Source organism: Artemia sp. Qi Xiang Cuo, chromosome 19 (genome assembly GCF_049724085.1).
Source record: "Artemia sp. Qi Xiang Cuo chromosome 19, ASM4972408v1, whole genome shotgun sequence".
Taxonomy (NCBI): Eukaryota; Metazoa; Arthropoda; class Branchiopoda; order Anostraca; family Artemiidae; genus Artemia; species Artemia sp. Qi Xiang Cuo.
This window is the reverse complement of record NC_142812.1, coordinates 42348722-42363556: the sequence shown is the minus strand read 5'-3', so window position 1 is coordinate 42363556 and position 14835 is coordinate 42348722. Positions and strand designations below refer to the sequence as shown.

Below are 14835 nucleotides of genomic sequence, written 5' to 3'. Positions count from 1 at the left end.
GCTCGTTTCAATTTTAATAAGACTGTCTCTAGTATTTGTTTTCTTTCTGGACTTAACGGACCCGTTTTAATTCTCTTTAAAAATTCGCTGTCTTCCCATCCTATTTTATCCTCCTCTATAGAGAGGGATTCCTCTTTACTTTCTATTATTCCTGCTGCTAAGAGAGTCGCATCCGTTAAATATTCATTGTTTATCACCTCATATGAACCAACGGTTTTACCTCGTGGTAAGTTTAGAGGTTCATAGCTCGTATTTATAAGTTTGACATAGTTACGGAGATATGCACAAATGTTTTTGAATATTCGCGATAAACCTTATAATTTCGCACTGACCTGCAAATGTTGCTGACTCATTTGAAAATTTTATCTTAATGATTTTGAAACAATTGGGCAGAATATAGACTTGTCTTCCCACATATGCCAATCCCTTCCCGAAATTTCTTCAGTGAAAAACGCAAGGGAATTTATATTCTCCGTACCTGTATTCCCTAGAGAGATTTTATTATATTTTAAATTTAATGTACAATCAAGTTTGTTTAAAATATCAAGTCCTATAACTACGTCAAATTTCAAATTTTGGATAACTAAAAATATCCAAAATAATCTTTCATTTCGTTTGCCTAATCTGTAATGCAGAGTGCTACATTTATTTCACTTATTAGTGGTAAAGTCTCTCCAATTAAAAATTCCACGTTTCAGGAGGATGGTTTGAGGTGTCTACGAACCTCTACTGGAAATTTTTGAAATATTTCCTCCTTTAACAAGCCTCTTTGGTACCCGCTATCCATGAAACATTTTACAAAATTTTGGTCTACTATTTTAGCAGTCCACATAAATGGGAAAGAACTTGGTTCAGTTTTATTTTCCTGTAACACACTAAAACAAATATCTTCATTTTGGTTAGAAGGAGGTTCTGTAATTTTATTTTCAGGCTTGGGACGTACCTCCTCTAAGTCCTGCCTGATTAGTTTTTTTCAATAGGATTTTGTGCCATACACTTGTCTGCACTATGCCCGACTTCTTGGCACCTTATACATACTAGACTTTGCCAACAATCTTTCCGGTAATGTCCAGGTTTCCCACAATTCGTACACTTTGGGATTTTGCAATCCACTTTCATGTCTCCCAGTCTCCCACAATTAATACATTTTCTTTTTTCATAGTTAAAATTGCCCTTGTTTTTATATTCTACTCTGTGGCTAACTCCAGGTTCTTTAGCGGAATTCGTGTCTCTTGAGTCTACTACCGCTGCTCCTAAGAACATCTCTGAGGAGTCCCTATATATTAAATCTAGTGCTTCAAATTTTTTTGTAAGCGTTAATAATTCATCTTGGTAATTTAAGGCCTGAGATTGTTTTAGTACTCTGTGGTCAGTGGAAGGGAGCTTGCCACTGTTATGAAATCTCATCGTAATGTCATTTGGTATTATACCAGGAGAATTCTCCGCTTAGTCTATATTCTTAACTTGGATGTAAGAGTCATATCGATGCGCTAACTGAGATGGTCTTTGTTTTTCGGAGAGCAGTTCTTGTAGTTTTTGTGCGGCTGGTTTTTAATGTAAAAAGGCTTCTTTTAGAAGTTTTTCTAAATGGTCTAAATCTCTTATTTTAGGAATATCTAAACTTGTAGCGAATCTTTTCATCTCTCCTCTTGTATAACAGATAGCTTTATTTATCATAAGTAATATCATCTTTCCCTAAACTCCTTTGTATTTGTTTAAGTGTGATAATCCATGAATGGATTTCATTTGGATATGTTAGTAACGAGATGGGAGGTGCTTGCTCCAAAAATAGGTTTTGAAGCCTACTTGTGACTGGGTCGTCTCCATATTGCTCGTGTAGAGCGTTTATTCTAGCTTGTGCGATCTCTTCTAGTCTTATTCTCTCCTCTTGCTCTTGTCGTAGTGCAATTTCTAATTCTTTAATTTTGTTTTCATTTGAACTCATGATGAATCCATTCTTTTTGATTCGCAGTGTCGGAAACGTTTTGATCCCTTATAGTGTTTAAAGTCGCTAAAATGGGTCCATTTATAAATTGTATGAGAATTTTCTCAGTACCTTGATTTAAATTTACCCTCAGGTTTAGTATTATAATTACATACTCTTGAGGATGATTAACCTATGACCCTATTTAAGTAAATTATAGACGATTCGGATACTAGAACTTGTAGCAAAGAGAAAGAAAAGGAGAAGAAAGAAAGAATCTTAGGAAGATAAAAGATAAAAGGCTGTCTGAACTTCCCTTTAGGGTTAAAATTTTCTATAATGAACACTTTTTCAAACTTTTCTGTCTTGGATAGGTTTAGAAAACTGAACACACACTTTCTTGTGAGGAACAGAGGACTAAATTTTACCAAATTTTTATAAAGTTAGTTAATCCTCCCTCACTTAAACGAAAGTTGCACCGAGCTTGAGTACCGCTGCGACCATTTGTAAGGTTGCCCTACTAACAGGGCTAATATATTTGGTAGCGTGTTACAAACTGAGGCTTGGGTAAGAAATCGGTACTCAGATAATTTCTTAAACCACATTGGCCTGACATCACATAAAGAAAGAAAAACGAGCAAAAATGGGGTTTTTATAGGCCAAATGAAGATATAGGCCAAATTTATAAATACCAACATTTAGGTCTAGCTTTAAACAGAGATTCCGGTGATTTAAGAATAAACGAGTCATATTTCGGTTTTCTCAAAAGAGAAGCCGATACGTTAGTAATCCCTGAAATAAACCTTGAACCACTTTTCCAGTCATCTAATCAAACACATGAACAACCCCTTAGGTCTCAAAGGGTGTCTGCAATAAATGTCTTAATTAAAATCCGAAATCAAACGACATAGTTTTCCAACTTATTTAATTGCAGGTTCGTTTTGTTTTTTCAAGTGAATGAATTGATTCCTTTCATTTGTCAGTTGCTCGCTAGTATCCGTCGATGGCAGTTCATGTTTTTTGGATTTTGTGCAAATCGCGGATATTGGCGAATAACTCGCTTTTATGGTTGTTAGGTAGTTGGTTTTAATTCTTTTAATTTTTGGCTTTTATTGATACATCGTTTCGTTTCGCGCTGAAGAAGAGAGGCGTTTGTCCTCTCGAAATATTCGCTTTGTTTTTTCAGTATCGTCATTTGGCCTATAAAAAACCCATTTTTGCTCGGTACTCAGAATTCAGTGACAACTGATTTTTATTACAAAAGAAGATAAAAAGGAAAAATATTCTAATTCTGATTATGTTGAATATTTCCAAACCTCTTCCAGGTCTAAGGTCTAATGATCTACTTGTTCAATCCACCAATGTTTACCGAAAAAAAAAGATTAAGTTAGTTCTAAGCTATCAAATGTTTCTACTTAAAAAAGTTACACTTGAATAGCTAGTCAAGGCTTAAGTTCTGGGTTACTAAAATCCTTTAGTTAAAACTTTTGTTGAGCTGAGCTAAGAATAACTGTAATTGATTTCGATTCAATTTTCATTAACCGAAACCAAGAGATCTTCTTTTTATTTCTTGAAAAGGACTGTGTATTCCTTGGACCTTTATTAAGCTTTAACTTTAGCAGGGAAAAACTCTTAATTGAATGTATCTGGACATAAAAGTTTGGAAATTCTTAAGTCGATAATATTGTTCCCTTTTCCCCTAACCTATCTGTATAAACATTAAGGCCACCTTTGTATAAACATGCAGTACGGGTTTAACGAAATGAAAGAATGATTAAAAAGATAACGGTGTTCCTCTCCGTATAAGCGGCTGAAGATTGCACAAAGGGGGAGGGGGCCAGTAATTTTATGGTCCGATAATTCCAATTTTCGGATACAATGTCTTTATAAATTCAAGCTAAGTCCCAAGGAACTCTAGCCTAACGGGGGGCGCACAAATGGCTCTAATAGCGTTCTCTTCTTGGTTAATGTTCCTTCCCTCTTTGAACCTTCAGTTATTCAAAGCTTAAATTTCTGGGAATAAAATTAATTTAGCTTATTTTAACCTTAAAATGCTGTTTTGTCCTTATGGCTCAAGCCTTGTCTAAGTGGAAATACTACTGAACTATAAACCCAAAATCACCAACTTTATAGCAAATGTAGATTTCAGCACTAGTTGTTATTAATTTCTCCTATATATGTATTAAAGTTGTTTACAAGCGCCAGAAATCTTTAGAGGTTTTCTTCTTATTTTAACTTTAATCTTCAAACTTTTATCCCCCAAGAGATTTCAGACCGACAGTGATAGTCTAACTCAATTCCAAAGTAAAAACACTTACTCCTTGTTTGGTCCAAAAAAGACTACCCCGTTTTCCGTCCCCGAATCCATATTTTAAGTTTTATTTTGTTCTTCTTTTCTTCTATTGGCCAGAGACCAGTTTTGATGTAATCCTAATAATAGTTCTTTGTTCAAGAAAAAACCCTGTTTTGTCATGTGATACAAATCACGATGTAATATCTCTTTGTCGTTGACCTCTCAAGTTTAAATCGGCGGTCCGGTATTTGCATTTTATGGCCCTAAACTGACCAAGGGTATTCTTATTCAAATGTAATGTTGTTTGTTCTCTTTACACAAAGAAAATTAATGCTTTGTTACCTTTATAATTACTCAAAATTCATACTTTGATATTTTTACAATTTAGTCAGGTTATGATGGCTTTCCCACATTCTCACAATATGATTAAAGGCATTTAATAAATTTGATTAAGGACTAAAGGCACAGCTTTTCGAAAAAATAGACTGTCTCTGACTTTTCACTTTTTACATCTTCAGTGCATATTATATCTTTACTAATAATATTACCCAGGAAAGTAAAACTATCCACTCGATCCATTTTTTCGTTCACCAACAGCACTTCATCATTCTCATTTATTTATAGTCTAATCGACTCAGTCCTTATGAAGTTAATTTTTAAACCTAATCCTGTGCCCTGAAATCTTAACATCTCAAAAATCAATTTTACCTTTGCTAAAGGTCTTCTATCAGCTGAATCAATCGATTGGTTATAATCTATAAAACTAAGGACTAAAGGTATTTGATGACTCATGTGCTTCTTAATTATTAATCTAATAGTGAAAATTTGGTCAATCCATCTTCTACTCTTCCCAAAACCACACTGTTCTTCTATTAAACTTCATCCCAGCATCTCTTAGTCATATAAGTATCATCATGGTAAGTAATTTGCTTCCTACAGAAATGAAGCCTAAGTGCAAGTGATATAATCAGACAATGCACTCAAACAAAGTCACAGCAAACATGTATCGTCACCCTTCCACAAAGGACTTTATACAGTTCTTTATTTCAGGCTGACATCTGTCGCCCTTGTTCTCAATAGTGTTCTATTGTATAGTCGGTCTGTAATAATTAAAAGAGCGACATATGTCATTTTGATAGAAAATGAGTTATGTATGTGTGATGGGTAAACTTAGCACGGGGATTCTAATAGTGCAGTCTAAATTGTCCTATCTCGCACCGTCACGAAGAAAAAAAAGACTTACGCCCCTTTTAACCCACCTCACATCCAATGGTTGTGATAATTAAAAGGGCGACAGATGCAATTTTGGTCGAAAATGAGTTAATGGATGTCTCATCGTTACAAAGATAAAAAAGACATACGCGACCTTCTAACGTGCACAAACTTTGAAGAGAATAGACATACGCCATGGACAAACGTTTCTCCCATTGTTTGGCTCTCCTGAAAAGTTACAAAAATACCATAAGTCGGCCTTTTAATTACCATTGCGAAAATGGGGGTTACATCATTTTGAATTCTGTCACACTGCTTCTCAGCTGATGAAACAATTTAACATGTCTTGTTCAAATACCAGCCCTATTGTGACCTTATTTAACCATCATTGCCCTCAAGGACCGGCTACTTGGCTAAAACATCAGAAACAATCAATGCCATTCTGATTTCTTGATTCCCTCCTTATCATGATGAAATGATATCTAAGTCGTATGTCAAGATTCTAAAGAAGAGACAGATCCAATAGTGTTCCCTAGGCTGTTTCGAGTGGTGCTAACACAATTCGGGTAAAATATATGAAATACATTTTTTTTAATTGTCCGTTCAGACACATGGGAATACCGATGAGAAAAATTTATCGGTCCCAAGGGAAAAGTATTCGAACTATAGGTTGAAATTTTTTCCTAAGAAACACAGATAACATTCACTTGTAAGCGCCAAGTCTTTAAGCCAAATGCATTTCTTGCCAAGTATCTTCCTCTTTCGCGTTTGTTTTACGCAAAGCATTACTTATGCTGGATAAAAACTGATGGTTCTGGATAGGAACCACTAAATCTCGAATTTTCGTATGCTCAACAGTTGACGTATTTTCCACCTTCAAAAATGCTTGCTTATTTTTGCTTGACGACACACGTCAACGGAAGCGGATTGGTGCCGTAGGCAAGCTATAAGAAATTCCTACAAAACCGATCGGTACTATGGGAAAAACCTATAGGTTTTCCCACGGTACCGATCGGTTCTTGAGTGTTTCCTGATGCGTCTGAACGGGCTATATAAAAAAATAAAAGCGATATTTTTTTCCAACACAAAACACAAGTAAAGAGAGATGTTGAAATTTCAAAATTGGATTGAAACTATTCCATGTATGAGGGGGGAGAGTACCACCTCTCAAACCCTAACTCTTTGCAGTAAGGTTTAACTACATCTCATTTGAAGAGAAACTATTCTATATGTGAGGGGGAATGTCCCTTCCCCCATAAGTCCCTAGTCTTTACGCTAAAATTTGACTTTTTGCCTCCAATTCCTTGTGAACAACTGCACAAGCAAGGGCAATTGGAATCTAGTGTAAAGTTTTTGAGCAATGTCTCAAGAACAAAGAGCTGATTGATACGCATTTCCATTCAGAATAAAAAAAATTCCATTCAAACGTCAAGTATTTACCCACTGATTATACTAGTAATTTTTCCCCATCGCATCAACTACATTTGTTGCACTCACAGCTTTCAGCACAAAATTTTAGCGTGCTAAAGACAGGGTAGTCTTTTTTCCTTTTATATACGGAATACCTTACTGATCCTTTTAAGTTTTAGTTTTGCTCTTTACTTGTACTATAAAAAACTGTTCTATTTCCAAATAAAAAGCATTTGAGACTGTATAAGCGGAATATACACGATAAAGAATCGCTAAACAAAATATTTCAAGGAAAAACAATTTGAGCTTAGGCAACGAATAGGTACTATTTGGAAGACAAAGATGGCTTTAAACGATTGTTTGTTTGCCTGTTATTTCATGCAAATTAATGGTCCTATATCAATTCTAAATTATTAGTCAACCTTCTTAAGACCATAGGCGGGCGTGTCTTGTTTGCCTCTCATTCCAGGCAATCTAACGGTCCCATATCAATTTTAAATTCTTGGTTAACAGGCCTGAGACTCCAGGCAGGCTAGCAAAAAAGTATGGCAGGCTTTCCAAAAACTAACAAAAAAGTATGTGTCCAATAAGAGAGTCATACTTACTCCCGTCACAGCCATTTAAACATCTGCCTCTCAATTACTTGGACTATCTGTCTTGGCTTTTCTCTTTCTACAATTCACCATGTCTTGATGCAACCTACTACAAAATACTTGATAACTTCAATTGAATTTATCAAGTATTTTGTAGTAGGTTGCATCAAGACATGGCTAATTGTAGAAAGAGAAAAGCCAAGACAGATAGTCCAAGTAATAGAGAGGCAAATGTACCCCCTCAGTGAAAAAACAGTGACTTCTACCAGCGTGGATGCGTTCAAGTCATCAGTGGACGAGGAGTGGTTTAACAAACCGTGGTGCACCGCTTGGGATGCCAAAGGGGACTAACTATAATCACTGAAGCTGGTGGACAGGAAATTTGTCCTGGTATATACAAATATACCAAGGCATGAAAATCGAGTCAGAAATCTATACAGAAAGCTATTTGAACAGCACGAGGAGGCTATAGCAGCAAAAACCAAGTCAAATCCAAAGCACTTTTGGAATTATGCCTCAACTCATAAACCTCTATTTCCAACTGTTATGACTAAGCTTTACAAGAGTCTAGTTCGACCAGGCTAGAGTTTGGAATGTGTGTCGCACGCCCAATCAACAAAACCGACCAAACAGCCCTCAAATCAGTCCAGAGTAGTGCAACGAATGATATTAATGACTTTTATGACTTATCCATACCGTCTTCGTCAGTTTAGAATACCGATCTCTAGCGTATCAGCGCAAACAAGGCGATGTGATAACAGCACACAAGCTTCTAAATACAGAGGATACCGTTCCACGCCATTTCCAACCAGACAGTTCAAAGAGAAATCGTAGTCACCGTCACAAGCTTATCCCGAAACGAGAAACACCAGACTAAGGAACAAGTTCTTTTCAAATAGAGTTGTTAGCTTGGGGAAGTCCCTCAGTGGAAAAACAGTGACTTCTACCAGCGTGGATGCGTTCAAGTCATCAATGGACAAGGAGTGGCTTAAGGAACCGTGATGTATAGTCTGGGAGCCCCAGGGGACTAACTATCATCACTGAAGCTGGTGGACAGAAAATTAGTCCTGTCGCTATACAAAATATATTTTACCTACTTGACTTAAGTCCTATCCGTCCTTGAAGGTCTCCTTGGGGTCTCGTTCTTCGTAATGGCGTGGATGTATCTTTTGTGTGATTCACGGTGTTCTGCTAGGCAAAGAAGGTCTGAGAGGCGGTGAGGTGCAAAGTTTTCCTTCCACCTTGTTGGGGGACGACAACGAGGACGAAAACCGTGAATTTGGCCTTCGAAGGTGATTTTCGGGAGACGGGACTAACTCATCCGTTGTACGTGACCGAACCATCGAAGTTGCTGGAGCTGGATTTTCATGAGAATTGTTTGTTGTACTTTAAGGTCCTCGATAAGTTCGACATTTGAGATTTTATCAAGGTAAGTGATCCTGGCGATGCGGCGGAGGCATTTAGTTTTAAATGCTGCGAGTCGACGATTGTCATTTATCTTCAGCGTCCATGTTCCACATGAGTTTATTGCGATGGGGATGATCAGGGTAACGAAAAGTCGTGTCTTAAGCCGCAGAGACAAATCCTTGCTTCGCCATATGGGCATAAGGGCCCTGCAACTGGAACTAACGAGGGCGAGACGTCTTTTAATGTTTTTTGATAGACTGCTGTCGCTGGTAATCAGACTACCGAGGTAAGGGAACTCGTCGACTCACTGGATACTCTCTCCATTAATTTTCAGGTCTGGCTTAACTGTATCCTGCGGCTTTCGTGAGCAGCACATAGCCTTTGTTTTTGATCCATTTATGATCATTCCAAAAGAACTAATGGCCTCGAGGGCATCGTTAACAATGGCTTGTAGATCCTCGGGTGTTTCAGCCATTTCGTCGACACCGTCGGTGTAGGCTAGCTTATCTGTCTGAACACTCCCTACATGTGCACCGCAAGTTGTTTCCACCAGGGATAAGACTGCGGTGAGGAAAAGGTTGAACAGCTGTGGAGACAAGAGGCATCCTTGAAGGACACTTGCGGACGTCAGGAAACTGTCAGTGAGACCTTCATTAGTCATGACACGATTCACAAATTTGGAGTACATATCTTTAGTAAGATCTACTAGGTTTCGTGGAATTCCGTAATGGAGGAGGATATACAAAATATACAAAGGCATGAAAATCGAGTCGTAAATCTATCCAGAAAGCTATTTGAACAGCATGAGGAGGCTATAGCAGCAGCAAACAAGTCAAATCCAAAGCACTTTTGGAATTATGCCTCAGCTCATAACCCTCTATCTCCAACTGTTATGACTAAGGTACAAAAAGACAAGAGTCTAGTTCGACCAAGGCTAGAGTGTAGAATGTGTGTCGCACGTCCGATCAACAAAACCGACCAAGCAGCCATCGAATCAGTCCAGAGTAGTGCAACGAATGAAAATAATGACTTCTATGACTTATCCATACCGTCTTCGTAAGTTTAGAATACCATCTCTAGCGGATCAACGCAAACGAGGCGATGTGATAACAGCACACAAGCTTCTAAATGCAGAGGATACCGTTCCAGGCCTTTTCCAACCAATTTAAAGGACAATTTAAAGGGAAAGCGTAGTCACCGTCACAAGCTTTTCCCGAAACGAGAAACACCAGACTAAGGAACATGTTCTTTTCAAATAGAGTTGTCAGCTTCTGGAAATCCCTCAGTGAAAAAACAATGACTTCTACCAGTTTGGATGCGTTTCAAATCATCAGTGGACAAGGAGTGGCTTAACAAACCGTAGTGCATCGTTTGGGACGCCACAGGGGACTAACTATCATCAATGAAGCTCCCGAACACAAAATTTGCCCTATCACTACATAAAATATATCAAGCCACGAAATCAAGTTGAAAATCTATCCAGAAAGCTATTTGAACAGCATGAGGAGGCTGGAGCAGCAGCAAGTAGTTCAAATCCAAAGCACTTTTGGAATTATGCCTCAGCCTGTAAACCTGGTAGAAACTCGGTCAAATGACCTAAGAGAATGAATGTGTAGTAGATGACCCAAAAGAAATTGCCAGCGCCGTAAATAAGTAGTTTGTATCTGTATTTAATCCACCCGATAATGCCCCTCTTTCGAATCCTCGCCTACCCCATCATAACCCCTATGCCATCATTTACAGTCAATAGGGTAGATGCAAAAACACGCCTAAAAAAGATGAACCCAAACAAATCAGAGGGACCTGATGATGTGCACCCAAGGCTTCTAAGAGAATTGTATGTTGAATTGCTGGGCCAACTCACTCACCTTTTCGAGAAATTCTTTGGCGTAAAGTGTATCCTGTAGGATTGCACACGGCCCAACTAACCCCCATAGACACGGGTGGTAGCAAAAAGGACACAAGTAATTACCAGTCAATCAGTATTACCTCGGCAGTTTGGAACCTACTAGAAGCGATTGTTAAAATTGAATCTATGAAAGACTTGATTAATAATAAACTATCCTCAGCATGTATAAATGGCCTTAGGTCTGGTCGGTCGGTTGAAATGAACGTGATTATTTCTTATAATTATGTCACTTATTATTTCTTGTAATTATTGATTATTTCTTATAATTATGTGTAGGGGTTCAAGCCATCAGTGGAACAGGAGTGGTTTAACAAACACGGTAAAGATACAGTAGCGAAAAGTCCTATACTCCCCATTGAATTTTTTTTTACACAGATCTAAAACCACACAAGATTCTTGACCCCGCCTTCGTGCACGCGCAATGACAAATGTTTCATATGAAAAATCAAGTAGCAAGTGAAACTATGGTTTTGACGTATATGCTCAGAGTCTAATTACGCACTATGAAATGTGTCCAGATAGATGGCTGTAAGCATAATGTTCTTAGTCGCATGTAAAAAATTAGTTGTTATTGCACTGGAAGATAAATTTATTACCCAACAAAGCAGTAAGTATGGTTAATAAAAAGGATAAGAAAAATACAATAGATTCTAGAGTATAAGCTTAGAATTAGTAATGTTGAGAAAGAAATATAAGAAGTTATTTATAACTTCATAATATGTAGAATAATTGTAGGCTACAAGTCAACACATTTTGACTGCAATATTACTAGGCTATACTTTACCCCCAACACCCCTAATGTGCAAATATATAGCCCAAGTTATATATTTCCCATGTGTCTTTCTCTTTCTTGATTTTTTCACAGTTGATTTAATTTATGGGTACACAGGCTGAAACAAGAGTGACTATAAAAAGTCTAGTTTAGCTACTAGACTTTTTAGTTATCCTGAGAAGGTGTGGGTTACCACCAGATGACTAATTGGTAAATATTTACCAAATCATATTATTGATTTAAGAATAAAGTGAATAAACCATTTGATGCCTTTTTTTTTGCTGATTACAAATATAATAAACATTTCTTTTGGAAATTAATTTCAGCCCCCCCCCCCCCTATATAGGCTATACCTAACCTGCCCTAACCTTGAATTGGCATATATAAGGGGAGGGGGGGCTGAAATTCATTTCCGATAGAAATGCTTATTATATTTGTAATCAGCATAAAAAAAGGCATTGAATAGTGTATTCACTTTAGTCCTAACTCAATAATGTGATATATATATATACTACTTAACTACATGTCTGAGAGAGCCAGTAGCTTAACTACTGGCTCTCTTGGACATGGGGTTACACTGACATGTCTGAGAGAGGGGGGGTCTTACTGTGGAGTCAGCCTGCATACAAATACATATGCGCGTAAACATACAAACACATAAATTTGTAAATGCATAGATAGATACACATTTGATATGTGTAGACATCATTTCATTATGCATATAGTCAGCTGGATGTCATTTTGGTTTACACAAGATTAAATGTGGGCTAATCAGTTTATTTTTCACTGAAGATTCAAGGTTCATAGAGGTGGGTTAGTTCCCTATTTTCCTTTAAGTTTTGTTTTGCTCTTCTTCTAAACATAAATAGATCAAATCTAGTACTCCAGTACTCATCATTGATTTCGCACAGAGCATTTAACTTCGCTCAATAGCATGCTGGGTGCCAGTTTCATTTAGTGGTCATTTCCGGGCATTAGGTGATATTCACTTGACTTTTATATTAAGTACGTATTAAAAAACAATATAATGAATATTACTGCAGATTAAATCTCGTACTGAGTCAGATTTATTTATTTAACGTTCCTTGGAATTTGGGGCCGATTTTTTCTGTTTAACGATCATTTTGTGATGGGTCTACTTAATATGGCAGCTAGAGAATGGGTTTCGGCTGCTTGCAGGCCATACTGCTTTTGTAGCTCTTTCTATTCTACTTGTGTTACCGGCCCTATATAATTCAACCTCATCAGTTTACTTAGCCAGTAGTCAACATAGAGTATAATTATCCTTTTTTTCCGATTGTTTGAGCACCTCTCTTTATACCTGTAGCCTGGCTGCTCATCCTTTCATTCCACAGGTCTGAGTAAAAGTTTAATTCTAGCTGGGCTGTTTACTTTTTCTTTGAGTCATATGCAGGGTATTCATTTAGATTGGTGGTGCAGTGATTAGCATTATTATCTATTTTTTAGGGATAGCAATTGATAAGATAGGGGGGTCATTCTGTGCCAGCATCCACGGTCATACAGTTTCCTAAAGTAAACATTTTAGGGCAGTAAGGGGACTTTGAGACAAGAGCATGTCACTTTAACAGGGGTGAAATCTGTACTTATCATGAATTTTTTGGTTATAGTACCTTTTAGGTGGTTAAACAACTAGGATTAGATACCCTATTAGTCCATTCTTAATTAACCTGGGTAGTAGCATCAAAACCTAAAGAATTTGGCGGTTTCTAAACCTACTAGAGCAACTTGCCCCATAAACAACAATCCACAAAAAAATCACCTGGGCTAGTTATGCAGCTTATACACCATCGTTTAGAGGACTAGATAAATAGATCCTCTTAAAAGTCTAGGCTAATAAATCAGATCAAGGTGTAGTTTATGCCCGGGAGAGGGTAGGTTACAATGAAAACTCATACGGAATTTATATTTTATGATAGCAAAGAAGGTGGATTTAGAAGTAAGACCTAACATTCTGAAAAAGGCTCTTAGAAATGTACACATCGCCCGTCGCTCTCTTGTCTGAAGAGATAAGTCATAAGAAAGTAGGTGAACTGGAAGGTCCATCTTGAAAGAGGGGAGGGAGTTTGAATAAACATCTTATTTACACTAAGAAGATACTTTACAGTACTCCTCAAACTTTGGTTTATATCATTATTTAAAATAATATTATGTAAGTAAAAGAATTGAACTTTATTCACAAAAAAGTACCGAGAAGGAATATTTCGTTAATTTCAAAGAAGTTATTTATTATACCTTTTGTATCAGGGTTTATTTAATCTTGACCATTATTGTCAAATCCCGAAATAAGGTGATCTATGTTAATTAAAGATGACTGTTTCATAATTCTCTTTAAGATTAATGTTGGTGTAAAAAATATTTTGTACCTTTATATCTGGTTGGCAGAAGACTCCTTTAGGGTACTCTGTAAGGAAGATTTTCTAGGGGACAAGCTCTAGAAAAATTACCATCAGTGATGTGAATAGGCTTAAAAATTGCCAGGGTGTAATAACCAGGCTCACTTAAATAATAATTTAAAGTTGATTAATTGAAACTAGCCAGTGCTTATTATTAATATCCAGCAGTCATAATGATAAAATTTTGGAAGGAATTCAGCAAAACTTGCCTCTGCCTGTTTAACAAAAACATTGCCTCCTAATTTTAGGAGGTCAGGCCTGCCCACTGATCAATTAAAGGGCTGTGGTATATTGACCATGCGAAGGTAGTATAATCATTAGCCTTCTGATTTGAGGCTGGAATGAATGGTCTGACGAGAGGCAACCTGTCTCCTTAATTAACTCGAATTTAATCTTTAAGTGAAAAAGCTTAAATATTCTTGGAGGACGATAAGACCCTATAGATCTTTACATCCGGATCTTTTATCTAACGGTGGGTAATCGGGTGAAAGAAGAGGATGTTTGGTTGGGGCGAAGTCGAGAGGAGAACAAACACTCAAGAATATACATACATTAATCAATGACCATCGATCCTTAAATGAACACAGAGTAGGCTACCATAGGGATAACAGCATAATTCTCTTTGAGAGCTCAAATCGACAAAAGAGTTTGCGACCTCGATGTTGGTTTAGGGATCCTATTTGGTGCAGCAGCTTAGGTAGGTAGTCTGTTCAACTATTAAACCCCTACGTGATCTGAGTTCAGACCAGCATAGTTTTCTACCCCCAAGATAAATTCATTTAGGACAGTATGAAAGGACCTCCTGGGGTTTTATATCAACTTGGCAGACAAATGCATTAAATTTAGGATCTATTTATAAGGATACCTTAGTTAACAGCATGGGCATAGATGATTTATTTTA

The 14835-nt window shown here is 37.2% G+C and overlaps 2 protein-coding genes across 2 annotated transcripts in view; one reads left to right on the top strand and one right to left on the bottom strand.

Annotated features, from left to right (window-relative positions):
- Positions 1-14835, bottom strand: part of LOC148940863 (uncharacterized) — a 226281-nt gene that overhangs the window by 159915 nt on the left and 51531 nt on the right. The gene's annotated exons all lie outside the window — the stretch shown is intronic.
- LOC148940860 (2-oxoadipate dehydrogenase complex component E1) overlaps positions 11267-14835 on the top strand; it is a 204379-nt gene continuing 200810 nt past the window's right edge. The window contains exon 1 of the mRNA XM_089105337.1: positions 11267-11355. The gene's annotated coding sequence lies outside the window, so the exon portion shown is untranslated. The remainder of the gene's footprint in view (positions 11356-14835) is intronic.